We start from the raw sequence: 21309 nt of genomic DNA, 5'->3' as shown, positions 1-21309 counted from the left end.
AACACTTATGTGGGCATTCAAGCGTTACCCATTTTAAATTTGATTGTTATTTATAGTAAATTATTATAGCCTTATAGCCCGCCGTAGCGGGCTATACCGGCTGTTAAAGGCCCGCTGCAGCGTTAAAGGCCCGAGCCGAAGGCGAGGGACTTTAACAAAGCAGAGGGACTTTAAAAGCCGGTATAGCCCTGCTACGAAGGGCTATAAGGCTATTAGAACCTTCTGCCACTAGAGGGCAGAATGTTCTAACAAAACAAAGCCTTCAGGGAGCGCGAGGGGATTCAAATCCCCTCAGGCTCCCTGAAGTCTTTGTTCACAGCCAGAACTGTGAACAAAGACACATTGGAATGTTGGTGCTCCAGGCTTATGCCAGCCATTATAAGCCCGGAGCGCTCCATTGTTTTCAATGGAGCTTCCAACATTCCAATGTTCTAATAGTGGATACATGTATGGGAAAAAACTGTTTTTAATTTAAAATGGAAAGAGTAGACTAAGTTGGTATTTTATGCAAATTTGTAGAGCGGACTATCATCCGTAAGGGTATCCTGGCACAGAGCAGGTGTTAAGTCTAGCCAAACCTATGGCCTAATGGGGCTACTTGAAAAGCCAGTTCTTCAGCTCCTTGCAGAATTCAAGAAGAAAGGAGGAGTTTATGTGTAGTGGCAGGTCTTTCCAAGCTTTGGGAGCTGTGTAGGAGTAGGCTCCACCGCCGGAACTGGTTTTCCATGTGTGTGGGATGTGTTCTAGTAGACTACCGGACAACCTGAGGTGTCTGGAAGGTTTGTGAAAGCAGATGTGATTACTGAGGTATGCTGGGACAGATTATGTGGTCCTACCACACAAAAGGTACAGTGGACAGCCTATGTAGGACAGATTACATATCCTACCCAGTCACAGCACCTACAGGCTTAAAATGCCAAATAGGTATTAATGGAAGAGGGGGCATCACCCCATGAATATCCTGTAATCAATGGATGGCACCTTAGGTCTTATTATAAAAGGGGTAACTACGGGTGTTCTAGGGGTATAATGGCCCTATCATCCTTAAAAGTGGAGATTTCGTTTTTTGAACCCCTAGGTGCTTTGACACCTAGGGGCGGGAGGTTTAGAGTGATTCTGGCCACTGATTTCTGAATGGTCTGCAGCTTTCTGGTGAGTTTTTTGCTGATTCCGTCAGAGGGTGTTTCCGTAGTCCAGCTTGCTTGCGACCAGGTCATGCGTGAAGTTTTTCCAGGTGATGATTTGGGGTCATTTCAAAATCTTCCTTTGCTTCTTCCGGGTATGAAAGCATAAGGCGGTGATAGTGTTGACTTGGGCGGTCATATTGAGTTTTGATGTTGATCCCAAGGTTTCTTGGTGTGGGTGGTGGTGGTGAGTGTCGGCCAAACTCTTTAGGCCACCAAGTGGTGACACATGGTGTATTACTCTTTGCAAAGATCAAAATTTCAGGCTGGTCTGTGTTTAACTGCAGACAAGGTGTAGGAAGCTGGCTCAGTATATACTACACCAAAGTAAGGTATAGTGTGCACATAGTCCAGTGGATCCCCAGAGGTATAGCAGAGGCAAAGGTAGATAACTAAACCTCTTTTGTGGTAGTGTGGTTGAGCAGTCAGGCCTACCAGAGGGTAGTACTATGCATTTGTTGTACACACTAAAGAAAGAAATTATGTCACACAAAGACTGAATCCAGACCAATTGTTTGTATATAAAGTTATTTTGTTGTTTTATTTTTAGAACCAAGACTGACTTAGTAGCAGGTAAGTTAAACTCTTCATACAGTGGGGAACTGAATTCTGGGGTGGCTTTTCTGGAGACCAGCGGGGCTTGAACTGGGGGCTGACTGGTGCTGACGACTCCCTTGAGCCGCCATTTTCCCTCCTGTGAGCGGTCTAGACGCTCCGGAGGCTCTTCTGCTCCTGCTCGTAGCTTTTTTGCGTCTTTACACACCTGTTCTTAAATAAGCAAATTGAAACTGTTTTGCACAATCTTTTTATTTTCTGAATTGCTTCTGTTTTATATTGTGGGGAACTGAATTCGGGGGTGGCTTTTCTGGAGACCAGAGGGGCTTGAACTGGGGACTGACTGGTGCTGAAGACTCCCTTGAGCCGCCATTTTTCCTCCTGTGACCGGTCTGGAGGCTTTAAAAAAAAAGAACGCTGCGCTCGCACGCAGCGGGCTCACCACTGGCGCGCCAAAGGCAAGCCTGTCTGCGCCAGTTAGCGTCTCGAAGGCTTCCGGCGCAGGTAATGCTGCTCTCTCTCTCTTGGAAGCAATGAAGGCAAGAGTATCCCAAGGCTGAAATATAGTAAAGACTGCCTTAAAATGATTGGAAATAAGTCAATATGCTGTACTCCAATGAAATCATCTGTTGACTTGACCAGCTGTTATGCAACGCTTGCAATTGGAAGGCAGCCCCTAAAGACATTAAAGGATGGGTTGCTGAGGGAATTGACCATACTCCTAGGACACAAATTCCTTTGAGTGATGCGACCGGGGAAAATCTTAAAGCCTCTCATTAATGCAAGGTCTATGAAGAAACATGAATTTCAATTTTACGATCTCCTTGTGGAAGCTAAGCCGGATATTTTATTTATCACCGAAACTTGGCTACACAAAGGATCTAACTCTACTCTCGCGAATGCTATACCCCCTGACTATAAGATAATTTGGAAAGACAGAATAGGTAATAGAGGTGGTGGGGTAGCTATTATATATAAGAATTCACTTCCGTGTTCAGCTATTCCAGTGACTGATCTGGAGGGAGCTGAAGGCCTAGGATTCCATTGGTCTATCTCCGCCCACCAGTCAGTCGCGGGGATGGTCATATATAGACCGCCAGGTCGCTTCCTAGAGTCAATTGGCCATGCTACAGCACCTATTGCTTCTAGATATAATCAATGCATGGTCCTTGGGGACTTCAATCTTCATTTTGACCAAAAGGAAGACCTAGAGGTTAAGAAGCTATGTGAATCTCTGAATATTTTTAGTATGGCTCCTCATGGGACAGCTCCTACTCATAAGGGTCATATTTTGGACCAGATTTTTTCCACACATAATATTGACCTCGATAACCCTCAATCTATTGTTTGGTCTGACCATTTTTTGCTCACTTTCTGGCTGAAAAAAAGAGCGTAATAAGACCCGGTCTCAGGGTATCCAACAAATGAAAGGATTCAGATCTTTTAAACTAATTACGCCAGATTCTCTGGCAGAAGTACTAAGTCATCATCCAATTCCTGTGGAAGGGCCTTTAGATGATGCAGCACTTGCTCTAAAAAGCTGGCTGCAAAATTGGGCATTATACCTTGCTCCTCCTAAGACGCATAGGGCCGCACAGGGTAATTCTTCTGCTCCTTGGTTTACCGAGGCTTTGAAGAAGAGCAAAAGTGCTTATAAATGCCTTGAGCGCTTATGGAGGAATAGTTATGATCCTTTGAGTAAATTCACCTACAAACAGGCACTTAAAGTACACTATATTAAAGTTTGTGATGAGAAAAAAAGCTTCCTGGCCAAAAAAATCGATTGTCAGAAACTGTAATAGGGAATTATTTAAGATTGTTTAAGATTTTGCCTCCCCCAATGTTACCCAGAGTCTTTTCACCCCCACTCTTGAATGGACAAATCCGATTGCAAAGTTTTTTTTGTTGATAAGATCAAGTCGGTCCAAGACACATTTGATGTTCCACTTGTATGAGTCAGGCCGCTGTGCCAGATTCTAAAGACCTTTTTAGGGAAGAATCACTTCTGGAGTTTCCGCCTGTCTCCTTGGATACCTCACTTACCAACATGAAGGCGTTAAAATCTGGGTCACCTACGGACCCTTGCCCTGCAAAAATAGTAGCTTCTAACGCAGAGGTTTTAAATCCAGCTGTTAACCAAGTTCTGAATCTTTCCCTGGCCAATGGTAAAGTTCCAGCAAGGTGGAAACAGGGTAAAATTCTCCCTCTCCTGAAGAAACCTTCAGCTGACCCAGCTGTAGTTATTAACTATAGGCCCATAACACTGCTTCCTTTCTTTGCCAAGGCATTGGAGAAGTATGTGAATGCGGTAATTACAAACGTTATCGAGGCCGCTAATGCCCTTCATCCCAGTCAATCGGGTTTTAGAAATAACTACAGCACTGAAACGGCTTTATTGGAAGTCACTGAAAGTATCAAAGCTACCCTTGATAGAGGAGGTAAGGCAGTTTTAATACTGCGGGACCTCTCGGCGGCTTTCGATACTGTGCCCCACGATCAACTCCTTCAGAGACTTAGGGAATGTGGTTTTGGGGGTACGGTTCTTAGTTGGTTCTCCTCCTTCTTGAATGACCGTCAGTAATCTGTCTGGTCCCCACCTTTTTCAGCTGATATGCCTTCGCTGAATGTCGGAGTGCCTCAGGGCTCAGTTTTGAGTCCAACTCTTTTTAATATCTATATGGCTCCTCTGGCACCGCTAGCAGAAAAATTTGGGGCTAAGATTATAACCTAAGATGATGATTCCCAACTTTTGTTTACATATGGAAAGGATGAGCCACTAAATGAAAGTGAAATCTATCAATGTTTGACTAATGTTTTTGGTTGGTTTCGACAGAACCAATTGTCTTGCAATTCCGCCAAAACTAAAATTATCTTTTTTGGACATACACCAGGTAATGAATGGCGGAATTGGTGGCCCCAAGACCAACCTATCACCCTCCCTCCCCCAGCCGTGTCACCACTGTGAAAAACGTTGGAGTCTTGCTAGATTCGGATCGCTCTATGAAGTCGCAGGTTCAATCGGTGACTGGCATGTGTTTTAGGCTCCTAAAAATGATGAGGAACTTTCTATCATTACTACCTCTCTCATAGGCAGACGGTAGTACAAGCCTTGATTACCTCAAGGCTGGATTATGCCAATGTACTGTATCTGGGCATCCCGAAATATTTATTAGGCCGCCTTCAGATTGTGCAAAATGCGGCCGCTAGAGCAATCTTGATGGTTGGGCCCAGGACCCATTTGGCAATTCATCTGAAAACTTTACACTGGTTATCAGTGAAAAATAGAATTGATTTTAAGGAGCTGGTGTTTGCTTTTAAGGCTTTTCACGATAGCGGGGCCCAGTATCTCAGAAAGAGAATTACACCCTACTGTCCGACCAGGATACTGAGATCATCGGCCCAACATCTGTTAGTGGTGCCAAAACATTTCGGACTAGGAAGGGAGGACGCTCCTTCCAGGTGGTTGTGGGTAGATTATGGAACTCACTGCCTCTTTCCCTCAGACTTGAACCAGAGCTCCTTAGATATAGACGCCAACTGAAGACCTGGCTGTTCCATCAGTAATGTATGCTGTGTAGGACTGGAAGTTTCCAGGGTCTCTCTTCTCAAGGGGTACCTTCTTAGAGCCGGGACACTCTCTGGAGTAGCCGTGCGCTTTACAAATCCCCCATAACATAACAACATAATGTTACTTTTCAAAAGACTGTGAATACTGATTTGGTTAGAACATTTGGATTACTTTTGCAGTTGAGAAAACGGCTAAGCTGTTCAAAACACTTGAAATTACATTTAGAGTACTTTTAGATTACTTTTCTAGTTTGGCATGAAACACACTCCTAACACAGTTTAAGCAACACAGGACATTGGTAAACAGATTAACTCTGGTGAAGGCACTAGGTTGTTTTTGTTGCAGTACAGGACAGTTCAACACTAGAATTTTCAGAAAAAACCCACCATTCAGTCCTATTGAGAAATATGAAGTGTTAAGTTTGCAGGTAAGTAAACAGTTTTGGGGTTAGAGTTTTGGAGGGGAGGACCAAGGTTCAAGCAGGCACTCAAGGGGCACCCCCAGCGGCACTAGGGCCGCCGGTTGCAGAGTGCCAATGGGGCTAGGGGGCACCTCAGGTGTAGGCTGCTCAAAGGCAGACCACTCGGTCTCGGGAGCCAAGCTCCTAGGGTTAAGATAAGGGCAAAGGGGGTCCCAGGTTGGCACCAAGTCCACACCAAGAGCAGCGCAGGGGCGGCCGGGTGAAGGGTGCTCAGGAGTCATCGCAAGCCCAATACTTTTCAACATGGGGGACGTCAGTCGCGGAAAAGGACTGCAGGCTGGAGCTAGAAGACTGGATGAAGGGGACCAATGACTGGAGGATGAAGAGTTGATGGACACCATCGGTCGGGCAACTCAGAACTCAGGAGTGGCAGGTGCAGGGTGTCCTTTCGTGCTCAATTCTTCTCACCAGTTCTGGCCGCGGTTGGGGGGCCCTTCATGGAGTAGGCTGCAGGCGTCAAGGAGAAAGTCGGTAGAGGTCGTCCAACGCTGGCACACAGGTCAGGATCAATGGGAGGGACCTCGCTGGGGTGTTAGGCCACTCAACCCAGGCCGTGGGCGTTGGGTGCAGAGTGGTGAGGATTCGCGGATACTTCTGGATCTGGAGTCCTGGCTTAGGTTGCTGTTGGACAAATCCGGTGTCCACAAGAGATTAGAGTTATTTAGGAAGGCAGGGCAAGTCCCCGGGTTTGTTGGAGGCTGCTGGCTCCAGGACACACTGGGTTCAGCTCATAGGGGTTCAGAGCAGGAGACAAGCCGATGGGGCTGGGGCCAAAGCAGTTGTCGTCGTCCTCTTCTGCAGCATGGCTCTTTGGTCCTTCTTGTTTCGTCGAATCTTAAGAGGCAAGGTTCAGGGGTCCCTTCCCTGGGGTATCTACACCCCCTAGTATGCCACCCTCCAGTGGGAGGGGGGCTTAGGCCTCTTCCTGATTGGAGGGGTCCCCCCACCTACAAGATGGCAGAGACAAATATGTGGGCTTCACCTCACCTGCCCTACCTGAGGGGTGGGGGTAGCACATGTGGGCACACCTCCTTTCCAAGCTAGATTTTCCCGCCGGTTCTGGCACCCAAAATGGGTTCAGAACCGGTGGGAGCCAGCTGCTGATACCAACAAAGACTGGGGGTAGCCAACAAATGCGGTAGGCCTTTGAAGCTCCCTCTTCGGAGACCTTGCCCATCCTGGGGGAGGAGGTACGACACCTCTGCCTAGGATGTGCTTTGTTTCCGGACCCAGAGAGCAGAGGGCTCTTTACCCAGGAGTCCAGAAATCTATCTGGTGTGGGTTTAATATGCTGGGAAGTTTGATACCAAACTTCCCAGACTTCAGTGAAGCCATCATAGAGCTGTGGAGTTTGTGTTGATTAACTCCCAGCTCATGCATTCAAAATAGCTTCACTAGACTTACAATGTCCGTGAATGGCACTGACACTGTAGGGGCATATTGCTCTTACAGCTATGATGTAGCTCAGATTTCATCTGGATTCAGGCATTGCTTTATTTGTGTGTTTCAGACAGACTGCATTTGAAATGGCACTTTTGGTGCATGCCAAGTGAAAAACATGAAAGAGGCCTGCAAATGAAATCATGTAAAACCATGCTTAATTCATTAATCATGGATCTTTAATGTGTTTAGTTTAGATTTAACCTCACTATAGAATGTACATTTAATTTAGAGAATGTTTTTTTTTTACTTTTAAAGTAGCACATAATTGTGCTGAATTAACATGTGTTTTTGCAGTGTAGAACAAAAGCGCGATTTCAGTTTCCTTTAGAAGGCTCACAGCGGCCTCTTTAGCTTTGAACATAAGAATGGAATGTGTGTTCTCTCCTCCCAGCTCCTTTTCCTTGTAATCTACACTCCCTGTTCCCCTCTCAAGAGACTTTGGCTTTGTTGCATATTTAGACAATGCATATTCAGTTCGTAACACATCTTATAATGTGTATTAATCAATCAACCATGCACCAGCACTACATGTGGGGCAAATGCTTTTTGCATGAAAAGCTATTTAACACATTAGAGCATGTTGCTATGAGTATGAATTATTTGTGCTTTGAAAATTTGCATTGGTGCATGTTTATGCTATGTTGCACATTTTGCATGTTGTGCAGAAATTATAGAAAAGCTGCATAAATTAATAGCTTTTGCTAGGTAATAACTAATACAGGGTAATAGTATGGGGGAAGTAAACATAATGGGTTTTATTTCATAAATTAATATTCTTTTGGGTTTGCTTTGCTTTTGGTCCCACAATAAAAATGCCTGCCTAGGAATCCAGCATGGCTGAGAATTGTTAGCAGTGTGCTGAAAGAGACGCATGTGACGGCTGCATGAACTGCCAAATGCCTCAAGTGAAGACACATGGGTCAAGGCCACTTTGATCTGCACACTCTTGTCACTGTGCCAACGTACCAGTATTTGTGGGGAAGTGTCATTCCTGTGTGCTATGTGAAAGCAAGGCGGAAAAAGACTGATACATTTTTTTCGCTTAAATGTTGCAATATTGTATAATTATTGATGGTGATACATATGACTGAATTAAGCCTTAATGCTTCCTTTGTTAAAACCGGTATGGGTTGGATTTGCAATGAGAACAGGATAATGAGAACACCTATGTCACTGTGCTAACCAATCACAGTGCGAGTTTCTACTGAAACTGCAACATTAGCATAGTCAGCCAAGAATTACAGTATAAATAATGACCCCTTAGGGGGGCGTGTCAGTCTTAGAGGAGAGAAGGAGCAGATCTGACAGACATCATTTGGGTTAGGTACATTAACGTCGCGGGTGCAGCCTGGGTGAAGATAGTGTCCGAGGAGAGACAGAGGGAGGAGGGGGCCTTGCTCATGTTTCTTCAGAGAGGTGTAGGCTAGCCTAGCACGTCATATTTTTGGCAAGGCAGATCACATTCTTTTATGGTCTTGTGAAGGGAGGGCATTTTCAAGGAGCAGCTTCTCTGTTAGACAGAGAGGGAGAGAGACAGATGAACAGACCAGTGAAGAGAGCAGCTGAGAGATCAGGGCAGGTTTTTGTCTTATGCATTTATTTCTCTTTATGGGCGATTTTTGCTAATTATTAATTAGCCTTGCAAAACTCACTCTTGAATTATATTTTTCCTGAAACTCTTTAGAGTTCTAACTGACATAGAATTAGAGGTTTCCCTTTCTTTATGGAGTGCTTTGTATGCAATCTTTGTGTTCTGTATTTATTGTATTTTTCCTATTTTTAATTCTGTAACCTGATTGAAAATTGATTAATGAATAAAGAATCAGAGAAACTTAACTTTTGACAAGAAAATAAAACCCTTTAAAATACTCACAACTCTTTATTAGCTTAAATATTAATTGTATTTGGATTTTTCATGTTTATGTAAAGTCTCCTGAAGGTGATACACGGTGGCAAAGGTCCATCACCTTTAAAGCGGTAAACTAGAGGTAAACGATGTTTTGCATTGAGAAATTACTGTGAAATTACCGCTGGATCAGTTTCTGGTAGCAGAGGGAAGGTTAACACCATTACCAAAAGGAGCATCGTTTAGTTTAAAGCCTATATAGCGCTAGAAAATAATTGCCCAAGTTAGATAAATGTCCAGATTCTCAAAAGTCCTGATTCCAATGCTCAAACCTGAAGACTAGCAAAGCAGTACTGGTGATGCAAGAAGGTGATTGCTGGAGTGGTGTGAGTATCAATAGGGTCGTGAAATGTTGTTACTGTGCTAGAAGGTATGTTTTGTGTTTTTTGAAGTGTTGAAAAAATAGTAAGGGTTTTGACCGTTGGTGAAATTTTGCTCATTTTGAATTGATGTTTTTTTTGATTATATTGGTAATTTCATAGGACAGAATTTTTGATTATTGATTATATGTTCTTAACATGAAAATGTAGTCGCGTTTTATGTTGTCTGGAAGCACAGGTACAGTGATACCTGGAAATTCCCGGGAAAGGATTAGCGGGTGGTGGAAGTAGCCACACTGCTCTGAGGTTACTCGTCTGTTGGAATAACACTGAGAAGCTATGCATGGCTGCCAGTTTTAAAGTAGGGACTATTTTCTGTGTAAAAGTGAGTGATTGATAGCAAAGAGTTTGTTGGTGAAACTTTGGTGTTATATCACATAGAAAGGGTAACACTGAAGGAGTAGCAGGTTCTTCCGAGCTTAAGTGACAACAAAGAGTTTGCTGGTGAAACTTTGGTCTTACATAACCTAGAAAGGGTAACACCGAAGGAGTAGCAGGTTCTTCTGAGCTTGAGTGAAGGGTAAGCGGAACAGATTTACTCGCAGTGTTTGAAGAGTAAACGGAAGTTCTTACTTTGTGAAGAATAAGCGGAATGTGTTACTCGCAGTGAAAAGAAATCTATCCTTTATTTAGTGGAACAGGCAGAGTAGCGAATGTTTTTATGTTGTTACTAACAGAATTTTGACTAAGAAAACTCAGAAAAATATTGCAGTAAGATTTTGTGGAGGGTCAGTAGTAGGAGTTAAACTGACTAAAATTGGAACCGACAGCATTGGAGAAAAGAAAATTGCATTGAACTATTGCAGAAATGAAAATGTTTGAAGGTTTAAAGAAACTGTTGGGAGGTAAAGTGAAAAATTTGTTTTCAATTGGTGATGCACCTGAAGGAACACAATTCATGTATGTGGGTTCACCAATGGTGCAAGATTACTGAAAAAGAAGGTCCTTTGAATTTTCCAAAAGATGGTACTTTTGAATTGCAAATTGACAAATTAAGGGAAGTGTTATGTGAAATAAAGACACCATCTAGAGCTGCACAATTTGAAGCTTTAAGCATGTGGGAAAAGGCAACAAGAGACAAAGCACGTGAGGATAAAAAGGTAAAGCACCAGATACAGGAGAAGGGAATTAATGCTTCAAATAAATAGTGATTCAGGGGATGAAATAATGGATGCATTGTTAACTAAGTGTTCACCAACTTATGTGGTCCCCATTAAAAATAATGATAATATTGTAACAGTAAGTACTACAGTGGCTACTGCTTCTGTTAAGTAGAGAGAAACACAGATTGAGAACTGTGCAGACATTTCAGACTGACCCACTATCTGTTGATTCAGCACTGACAGGAATACCTCCAGGTGTTACTGCTTCAAATGTGACTGTTCAGTCCAAATATTACAAACTGCAGATGCACAGGCAGTGCCTGGAAAAATTGTGACTGTCCCAATTAATATGGCCCCTATTCAAAAAGCTCGAAGAGCTGCAAAAGTAGTAATTAAGTCATGGTTTATTCCAGAATTCACAGATTATTGCACAGAAATTACCCCAGACAGTCAAAGCACTGAAAGGTGGGGGGGAAATGGTCTTTACAACATCTGCAGCCCAGGAGATATTTGAAGATGGGATTTTCCAAACCTGCTTTGAGGAAGCAGCAGTGATTAAAAAGATAGAGAGCATGGGGGAACAAATTAACCCAGACCCTGAAAAAGAGAGAGCAGCTGAGAGATCAGGACAGGTGTTTTGTCTTATGCATTTATTTCTCTTTATGGGAGATTTTTGCTAATTATTAATTAGCCTTGCAAAACTCACTCTTGAATTATATTTTTCCCGAAACTCTTTAAAGAGTTCTGACTGACATAGAATTAGGGGTTTCCGGAGTGCTTTGTATGCAATCTATAATATGTTCTGTATTAATTGTATTTTTCCTATTTTTCAATTCTGTAACCTGATTGAAAATTGATTAATGGATGAAGAATCAGAGAAACTTAACTTTGACTAGAAAATAAAACCCTTTAAAATACTCACAACTCTTTATTGGCTTTAATATTAATTGCATTTTGATTTTTCATGTTTATGTAAAGTCTCCTGAAGGTGATACACGGTGGCAAAGGTCCATCACCTTTAAAGCAGTAAACTAGAGCTAAATGATGTTTTGCATCGAGAAATTACCATGAAATTACCGCTGGATTAGCTATGCCCTCACCTGGGCATGGTGCACCCTGCCTTTAGGGCTGTAAGGCCTGCTAGAGGGGTGACTTACCTATGCCACAGGCAGTGTTGGTGGGCATGGCACACAGGGATCTGTGTCATGTCGAATCTTTGGTTTGGTCTGCACCAAAAACACCCAGTCTACACTGCAGGGTGGGTGTGCTAAGGCGATGGGTCTCTGAGGGTTGCATAATAAATGCTGCAGCCCTCAGAGGCCCTCCTTGGTCACCAGGCCCTTGGTACAGAGAGAGGTACCTTTTACAAGGGACTTGCAGGTGGCCTACAGGTGTACCAATTGTGGGTACAAAGATACAGTTCTAGGAAAGAACACAGGTGCAGGGGCCTGGTTAGAAGCATCGGGTATCTGGAAAAAAGTTAGAGGCAACCATGCAAAAAGGGGCACTTTCCTACATAAGGGCTTTATCCAGTGGGAGATTTCAGTTATATGGCATTGAACTTGCTCCGCGTACTGGGTGTCTTGTCTGTAGGAAAGGACATTGATGTTATCAGAGCAGATGATGCAGGCTCGAGGGACCATGTATGCTTTTTAGAGGGCCGGGCTCAGAGATGATCCAAGCAGAACTCTGCAGATAAGGCTGCAGGTGTCTGAGGGGTACAATGACGCAATGTTAAGCAGACTGACTGGGTCCTTCCAGTCAGGAAGTAGCAAATTGAGCATAGTGCATGTTCGAGATTTCAGCGCTGAACGGTGAAACGCTGCGAGACGCCTCCCGGTGGAACATATCATGGCTCCACGAACTTATTGATAAGGAGTTTTGAGAGATACATGGAATACAATATAGACTGTCAGAAATAAATATTGAGGACAGATGAAAACTTGAAGCTGACAGATTTCCTGATAATATCATTTGGAGACCATCATTTTTGAAAACTTACACAACGACAAAGTGCGAACTACGATACATATGTGCCGTGAGAAAGCCCTGGGCGGGGCAAAACGCGCGCGTCGGCTGCTGGTTGCTACAATCCTAAAAGAGAAATAAAATTATATTTGAATGATCTACAGCTACGTGGATACTGATTTGGAAACTCCTGTACAATACTATGAAAATGGCTATGAAGAATATATACATGGGATTAGAGTGACTTGTATATGGTGTGCTTCTGGGTCTTCTGTCTGTTCTATATCTTAATGTACTATTGTGTTGGGGTAGGGAGGTGGGGGTAGGGAGACCGTGAAGGAGGTAATCCAATTGCTGAAATTCTTGATGGCTTTGGGAAGGATGTTGCTGTGTTGAGGTCAGTGGGTGTTGAGAGCGGTGTTCCAGTCCTCTTCAGTGCTGATGTTTCAGTTTCGGCTGGCTGCTCTGGTGGTGGTGCATGCGTGTTGGACAGGGATGGAGATGCTGAACTTGAGGAAGGTGTGGTTTGTCCAGGACGTGTGTGGGCTTCTCAACTAGGATGTTGTTCAAGGTGGTGAAAATAGGGTCCAGGAGGTGTCCTGGCGATGTGGATAGGTCCTTTTATTCATTGTATGAGGCCTAGGCTTCCAAGGTGTTCAATACACACGAAAAATATTTTTGAAAGCTTCACAAGAGAAGCAGCACATGGGTAGCCAGATCAAAGCCCCTTTCTCCACAAATGTATATGTGAATGTGTGAGTGTCAGTAGCAGCTGCTGCTACTGACCAGGGGTGGTGAAAACCCAGCTCCTCATCGCTGAAAATGGGACACAAATACCCCTGTAGACAAGAGAGTCAAACCAAGCCATCCACTGAGTCAGGGGTGACTGCTGCAAGATATCACCCAATCCAGGAATAGCAGAGTCACACAAGCTCAACGTGGAGCCCCTCTGGGTTTTGACATCTGGGTGAGGAGAAATTCCGCCTCAGCTAGTCAGGCGGACCTTCGTGCATTCCTCCACCACCTGTTGCAGAGTCAGCCGGGTGGGTGTTCAGCATTTGGACTGCCCACGTTTGTGGCGCTATCGGTGAGTGTCTGGAGGATCCGGACATGTAGCCCCTGCATTATAGCTCTCCACCGAGTCCTATGCTGGGGAAGGGGCAACAAAAACGTGTTTTGTCCTCTGCATCTACTCTCAGGTGGGCTAGGAAAAGCAAGGCATATGACAATCACAGTTCTCTAAGGCAGCGTTTGACAAATAAGGAGGCACACTGCTTCTGTACCAGGTAAATTCAGGATAGAGCAACACTCTTAAGCTCTCAACTACAAAGAAGCCATGCAGTAGAGCCTACTGGAGGAGGAAATTCTGATCACACAAGTCTCGGTGATGGGCTACCACAGGTCTGGGCAGAGCCCCGGGCTTAAGAGGGTAAGGCCTGGACCCTGTGCGCCTTCAGGCACCCCTACTTCCAGTAGCCAGTCCTCAAGGTAGTCAAGCATAGAGTCATCATCTTCCACTCCCTCGTGCAATCCGACAACTCTGACGTTATTGCAGTGGGCCCTCCCCTCCTGGTCATCCAGACAAGCAGCCAGCAGTTGAGTTTGCACCTCCAAATTGGACAGACGGCATGCTGCGGCCTGGGCCTCAGATTCCAGGGTCTGGACGGACGACTCCAGAGCGGACACTTCCAGCCACATTCTTTGAGTCCTCCTGAAGCAGGCCCAACTCCACCGCGATGGAGTCTATCTTACCCTCCAGATGCTTCCCCGTGGCATCCAACACCACCAGAAGCTTGTCCAGCTTCGAATCCACAGAGGGAGGATCCCCCCTCCCCAGAGCCTTGATTGATCCCCTCTTGGGAGGCACAGGGGGGTTCCATCTTTGTGATGCTGTGTGCAGCCCATTATCCCTAAAGACGAGCAGGAGGTGGAGAAAATTAAACTGTAAATTTAAAAAAAATCCGTCAACTGAAATGCACCCCACCAAGGGCCGGGGAAGCACTGTCCCAATCACTCTCCAAGACACTCAGGCCACTCCAGCTGTACATTTGCTCTCAGGAGCAAGTACGGCATCCCAGTGCACCACCAGGGGCTTCCAACGGAGGCGCAGCAGTTATAAGTCCCAAGGCGCTCTGTGGGGCCCAACCTGCCAGCCTCAGGGCCACAGTTCGTGCTCAACTGCTGCTCCCGAGGTCCCCCATATCCCGGAATAAGTCCAAGCTCAGGGCGATCCAGTCACCAACGGGGCACCACAGATCTGTTCCAGGGGCATTCAATGAGCCTGGTCTCCCTAGGTCCCAGTTCGCTGTGGAGGGGCCGCTATGCCGTCTCAGAGCCCCCACTGGGGTGTAGAAAGTCACCCCCACGCTGACCAACAAGAGCCCAAAGGAATGCCTCACCTCTGCAGCCAGAATGTCCTTGCTGCAAATCAGAGGCGGGACGGCCCATCGTCCCTGTCTGATTCCCCATGCAGAGCCTCCCCCCCCCCCCCCAAGAGCCCCGTGCTGTGCAGGCTCAGCTGATCTGGCCCTGCTGCTTCACCAGACCAGTACTTCTAAGGAGGGCCACGCAGTATGGCCCCCGTGAGCCCAGCACTCTGTCAACAACTATGGGCCACACTCTTGGGTGAAGCCACTGATATATGGGTGCTTGCTCGCCCCAGACCCACACTCAATCAGGGCTGAGATCAGGCCTGGACCCCGCCGTTGCACTGGGGGGCCCAGAAAACCAGTGAGAGGCCATGCTGAAAGAAGACCCTGCGAGGCCTGCAATCCGTCTGCGACTATGGGGCTGCCAACTTGGGCCCTGTGTCCAAAGTACAGGCGTTGGATGCCCCTGGGGCCGGCATGCAAACTGGGCTGAAATTCGCTAGGGCACTCACAGGCCACCGTGGTGGCGCAGGAGCAGCTGAAATCTGGTGCTAATGCCTGGGGTGGCCAGGTGGCAGAGGAGCTACGACTACAACCTGCTCACTGAATGGCAGTTGTTGCAGCCCCCCAGGGCCACATTCCAGTTAATCATCTTCAGATGGCCTAGCCCAAACTGACAGGTAAAGTCCCATCTGAACAAACACAGGCAGTCCCAGACCGGGTTCAGCCTGGTGGTCCTGATTAGCGAGGTACAGCTCAATTCCTATAGCACACCGAGCGTGAAACCCACATTGGACCCATTATTTAGGTCGTTCAGAAATCAAAAAAGAGAGGTGTTGGAATGACTGAAATAGTCAACAATAGTTGAACAAAAACACAAGCAACCCCAGAGCAGGTTTGGTGTTAGTCATCTTTAATGTGGTGCAGACTGACTTTTATGGCACAGCGAGCTCAGGACAAAAGTCTGGCTTAATCTCCCCACTTGCGGGGACTGGCACAGACTGCAATTTTGCGGAATGCCTGAATTAATCTCACCTATTGGTAATTATTTCAGGGTTTAACCTTCCTACAAACTGAGGTAACATATGCAATGCTGCTTTTCATGCTTGGTAAAAATAAAAAAAAATTATGATAAGTCTTGGTTTTATATTTAGGATATTTGTACAGGATGCTGTTGCTATTTTTACTCTAATCTGTGTTTTCACTTATGTATTCAAAGTATTTATTACCAGAACTGGATCATTATTAAATAAAATGCTTTGATGCCACGTTGCCTACTTCCAAATAAAACGTGTAAAATGCCATTGCAGGATTAAGCAAATGTCCTTTGTCAACCAGGAATAATCTTTGTTTCAGTAATCAAATATCGAAAACAATCAAGTCTACATAGTGCCATATGTTTTTGGCATAAAAGTATTGTCGTGGAAAGATGTTGCTGATGAATGTTCAAATGACCAGTGATTTAACAGTTGTTGTTATTCTGAGGATTTAATGTATTCCAAGACTTCTGATGTTAAAATCGGCTATGCAATTCACATACAAAATTATGTTATCTTGAGAAAACAAATCATTTAGTGAAATCCAGTAAAAGAGCCCGAATCTGTAAATTGAAATAGATTTACCGAAGGTCTTGGATTAAAAAAAAAAAAAAACTACCTAAAAACGGTAGGATTTTCTCTTTTAATACGGAATTAAATTTTAGAATCCGAGTCTTTAGTTTGGTTAACAGGCTCCTGAAATGTATATTTTAATGATTTTATTGCAAACAAATGCTCAATACTATCTATTTGAACAGGCATCACGATGTTGCGGAGTAATGATTGTAAAAGTAGTTTAATTTATTCCTGATAATGAATATACTATAACAACATTATTTACAACACATCGAGGACTACAAATTTAGAATAGACCAATATTTTGGATGAGCACATAGTAACCTGTAAACAGAGTTAAGGTACGGTGACGGCGAAAATATAAAAAGGCCTCTTAATGGAAATGCTTGTTGAAATCCCTTCAACAGAATAATAAGCTAAAGGCAAGAAACAGAATGTATGAAATTGCGATGTTTCTTTTAAGGAGAATGTCAGTAATACATCTGTAAGAATGTACTGTTTGCTTTTCGCTAGCCAGATTTACTCATGAAAAGTTAGTACACTCCTAAAATCCAATAATCAGACGTTGTCCTGAGTGTTCACAAATGATCAGCACTTTAATATCAGGTGGGATCTTTGTAACTCCTGATGTGGAAAACGTTATTTAATCAGATGTCTATCAGTAATGAAATTCATTTTTTCACAACATTACTATACAGTTTTGAGAACGTATTGTAAGTTCAGACGAATAAATAACATTGTACATTCCCAGAAGAAGCATCTATGGTGCCGGAAAACTGAAGGGCCAGCACATTCTTGGTGTATGCCCAAAATGGCTGCATTTTTAGCAACTGCATAAATTCAAAAGTTCAAAGAGGAGGCTATTAACTTTTGATTTTGCGGGGAATTGTATCCCAGTAGAATCGCTTGTTTTAAAACATTACAGATAGAAGCATGATCTGTTATTAATTTTGCTTAAAATATTACTGTGCGTCAGTAAATTCATAACTATCCAACCTCATCAAGAGAATGAAATAATTCCATATTAGAATGTTAGAGAAAACAACCAAAACTCTTAAAGGCCCATCAAATATATAAGGAATATTATTAAAGTCCATAGATTGTTAGCTATCCAATTTATTTTCTTGTAAGAGTTTATTACATATAAAAGCACTGCTTCATTCTGTGCTACATAACATCACATCTTTCGCAGCACTAGATCGCTTTTCAAGGAATAAGAATATAGCAGAAAAAAGGTACTTTCAACTACAGTTGGGTCTAGGTGATACACCTAAGCTATCAATCAGACTATCAATTATAATGACGGGAATGGACGTAATGCATTCTTGGAGATGCCAAGGTGGGATACATTTTGATTCAAGCAAGAGGATAGATGTCAAACACACTAAACGTGCAGTAGGTGGATTGAGAGGCATTGTCCAGTAGATTATACCCTTGCTTCCCAGCTGATCTCAGCAAGTAATGGTGTCCTTATTCTTTCCAGACTCAAACTCTGATACTTACGGCGTCTCTCAGGGCTCTGCCCTAGGTCCCGTTTGTTTAATTTGCATTAACGCCTCTTTGCTTCACTCTGCACCACTAGGTGCCAGTTGTTTTTTGCGCTCCCTCATTTGGCAAGACTACACCCAAGTGGACAAGCTCATCCCTCGTTAGCCTCTGTCTTGCCACACTGTGTTGTCGGTGTTATTTCATTATCTGCTGAGACCGAGATTTTAGTGCTTCCTTCCTCACGTCCAGTTGGCAATGTTAGTAGTAACCCACAGTTATCAGCTCCCACACCACCCACAACAGTTAGCAACCACGAGCTTTGTATTGACAATGCCTTGTTCTTAGAACCACCTGTGACCAGAGTCCCTCAAACATGCTTCTTCCACCAGTGAAGCTTAAAAAAGATCCTGCCTTGTATTCAGATGGTAAATGCGTTGGTACAATCTAGACTGGAGTACCCCAATGGAATTTTTCTTGCCCATCTTTAAAAACTTCATCTTCCTCAACTTTTTCAGAAAACCACTGCCTGACTAGTATGAAATACACACAGGTGCTCTACTATTACCCCAGTATTAAATCCTCACATTGGCTGCCTGTTAAAGCGAAGAGCATCTTAAAATTATCGACTATTGGTCCCAAAAAGTCCTATAACACTCCTGCCTTTCTAGCCAAAAATCCATGTTATGTGCTATAGCACCAAAACGTTTAGCTTATGTTGCATTTTATAAATATTTATAACATAACAGAAGAAAAACAGATGAATAGCGTTTGCCTTTACTGTTGATCATATCTTAATTTATTTCTTTTGTTTTATTACCATTTTTTGTTTTATATGTGATGAACATTTACAAGATAAACTGGATGTTTAGCAGAAGAATAGGCCACATTACAACACACTAGTTTACAACGCATGCCATTAGAACGCGGTCATTACAGCGACCGCATTGTTACATTGCATACCATTACAACGCAAGTCATTACAACAACTTGCTGTAGGGGGGCTCTGGATTTTGGAATAGTATAATTTACTATTCCAACTCCAGTCTAAGCAACAGTAGGGAAGGTGTAGGATTTAAAATCCAGCACCTTTTGCCCCCAACAGCAAGTCGTTGTAACGGTATGCGATGTAACAATGCGGTTGTTGTAATGGTATGCGATGTGTAAACGATGTTAACCCTAACAGAATCCATTGACTAATGAAAGATTCCTTTATATACAACGTAAGGTATGACAGGAAGGATAACTGGTGAATTGGGAGGGCACTGACATGCAATACTTTTTATCTTTGTACATTAGAAAAAACATATTGAGGTAGCACGCCAAGCAGCTAAACTGAGTTGTAGCTAATGAAATGTTTATCTATAACAAACTTCCAATAACACATGTCACTGAGTAAGTTATATCATCTAATAATAAGGATGAAAAGTAATTATATTCCAATCGATATCAAAAATGCTGTTAGGAACAGGGAGGGAATTATGATTTCTTTAGATGTTCTATTGCGCCCGTACATTATAATGGGGAATTCTACAGAATCAATGGTTTTGAACATGTCCGTATGTTCTCAAGTACCCCAAACTTGAAGGACAAAAGAATTAACATTTTCTGCCTTTTTCGTCACTCCTATAGAAATGACTACAACCAGGAGAATCTGCAAAAAAGCATAAGGTTGTAGAAACAAAATCCAGCTCACAAAACTGTATTATGTACTACTTTGGGAATCACATGCATACTAACTAATCAAGGACATTATACAAACTCTATTCTGTATGTGAAAATGATTATTTTGAATAAAAATTATGAATTCGATTGGACTGGATAATTACTTTAAACATTTTTTAAAACACTTTTTATTGGTAGCTTTAAAGCAACAATAAAGCTAAGTGAGGGGGACACTTTAAATATTTGTATACTACACAATCGCAGATCTACGGCTTACCACCACAAAACTCTGCTAAAAAGATGAAATCTCCCAACTACATCATTGTGTAGCAGGATGGGCACAATTAAGATAACTCTTCTATCTTTGCTGAAGACTGAGTCAGTGATTTCTGCAAGTTAAATATGTTTTAGTGCTAGTCAGAGCAGTGAGTGCCTTCATGAGGAGCAGGAAATTCTTACACTCCCAAACCATCTGCGAGGAAAATATTGACCCTTCTAGTCTCAACGCACCGTGGTGATGATGATGATATCCGATTTATAAAGCGCAACTAAGCCCATAGGGCATCAAGGCGCCTAACCAAAAGCTAAAATAGATGAGATAAGCTTGCTTACTGGTAGGCCCTAATAAAACACCATGTTTTTAGCGCTTTTTTAAACTGGACTAATGACGGTTGAGCATTGATTTCTGCTGGAAGGGAGTTCCATAGTCGGGGGGCCAGATTAGAAAAAGCTCTGCCACCCCATCTAGCTTTCTTCACCAGAGGGACTACCAATAGATTCTTCTCAGAGGAACTTAAGCTCCTACTGGGCTTATAGGGAGTTAATAAGGAACCCAAAGCGTTAGAAGATCCCAAGGAAAGGGCTCCAAACACCAGGCATAGAAGTTTAAAAGAGATCCTCTGCTGAATTGGAAGCCAGTGCAAGCTTTTTCTGGCTGAAGTGGCAGAGGACTGAATGGGAGCAGCAATAACAAATCTTGCTGCAGCATTCTGTACTACCTGGAGGCGAGAAATGAGACCCTTGTTGATGTCAGCATATAAAGCATTACAGTAATCCAATCTTGAACCCACTAGAGCAACCACCGTCTGTTTACGAGCCTGAGGAGAGAGATAGTGAACAATTCTCCTCAGGATCTTGATGACCCCCCAGCAGGTGGCCACCGTTCTATTAACCTGCAGAGTCATACTCAGTGAACTGTCGAATATAACGCTGAGATTCCTAGCCGAGCCAACAGGCATAGGGCAAATTCCCAAAGATGGGGGCCACCACTCATTGGACCAAACATCCTGGTTTTTACCAAAGATAATCACCTCTGTTTTTTCGCCGTTCAGCTTCAGGGAGTTTAGAATCATCCAGTCTGCAACTGCTTGCATGCAGTTTCTGAAGCTGAGCGCGTAAGTGCAGGCTGATTGAGCTAAGGGCACCATAATTTGGGTGTCGTCGGCGTACGACACCCCCTCCATCCCCTGTGATTTCACCAGCCTAGCAAGTGGGGCCACATAGATGTTAAACAGGGTCGGACTTAAGGCCGACCCCTGTGGGACCCCACATTGCAAGGATTTAGCAGGGGAGAGAAACTCTCCAAGCTT

The 21309-nt window shown here is 43.7% G+C and overlaps 1 protein-coding gene across 2 annotated transcripts in view; it reads right to left on the bottom strand.

Moving 5' to 3' along the window:
• EPS15 (epidermal growth factor receptor pathway substrate 15) overlaps positions 1-21309 on the bottom strand; it is an 819466-nt gene that overhangs the window by 585499 nt on the left and 212658 nt on the right. The window lies entirely within an intron of this gene.

This window comes from Triturus cristatus, chromosome 4_2 (assembly GCF_964204655.1).
Source record: "Triturus cristatus chromosome 4_2, aTriCri1.1, whole genome shotgun sequence".
Taxonomy (NCBI): domain Eukaryota; kingdom Metazoa; phylum Chordata; class Amphibia; order Caudata; family Salamandridae; genus Triturus; species Triturus cristatus.
This window is presented reverse-complemented; position numbering and strand designations above follow the sequence as displayed.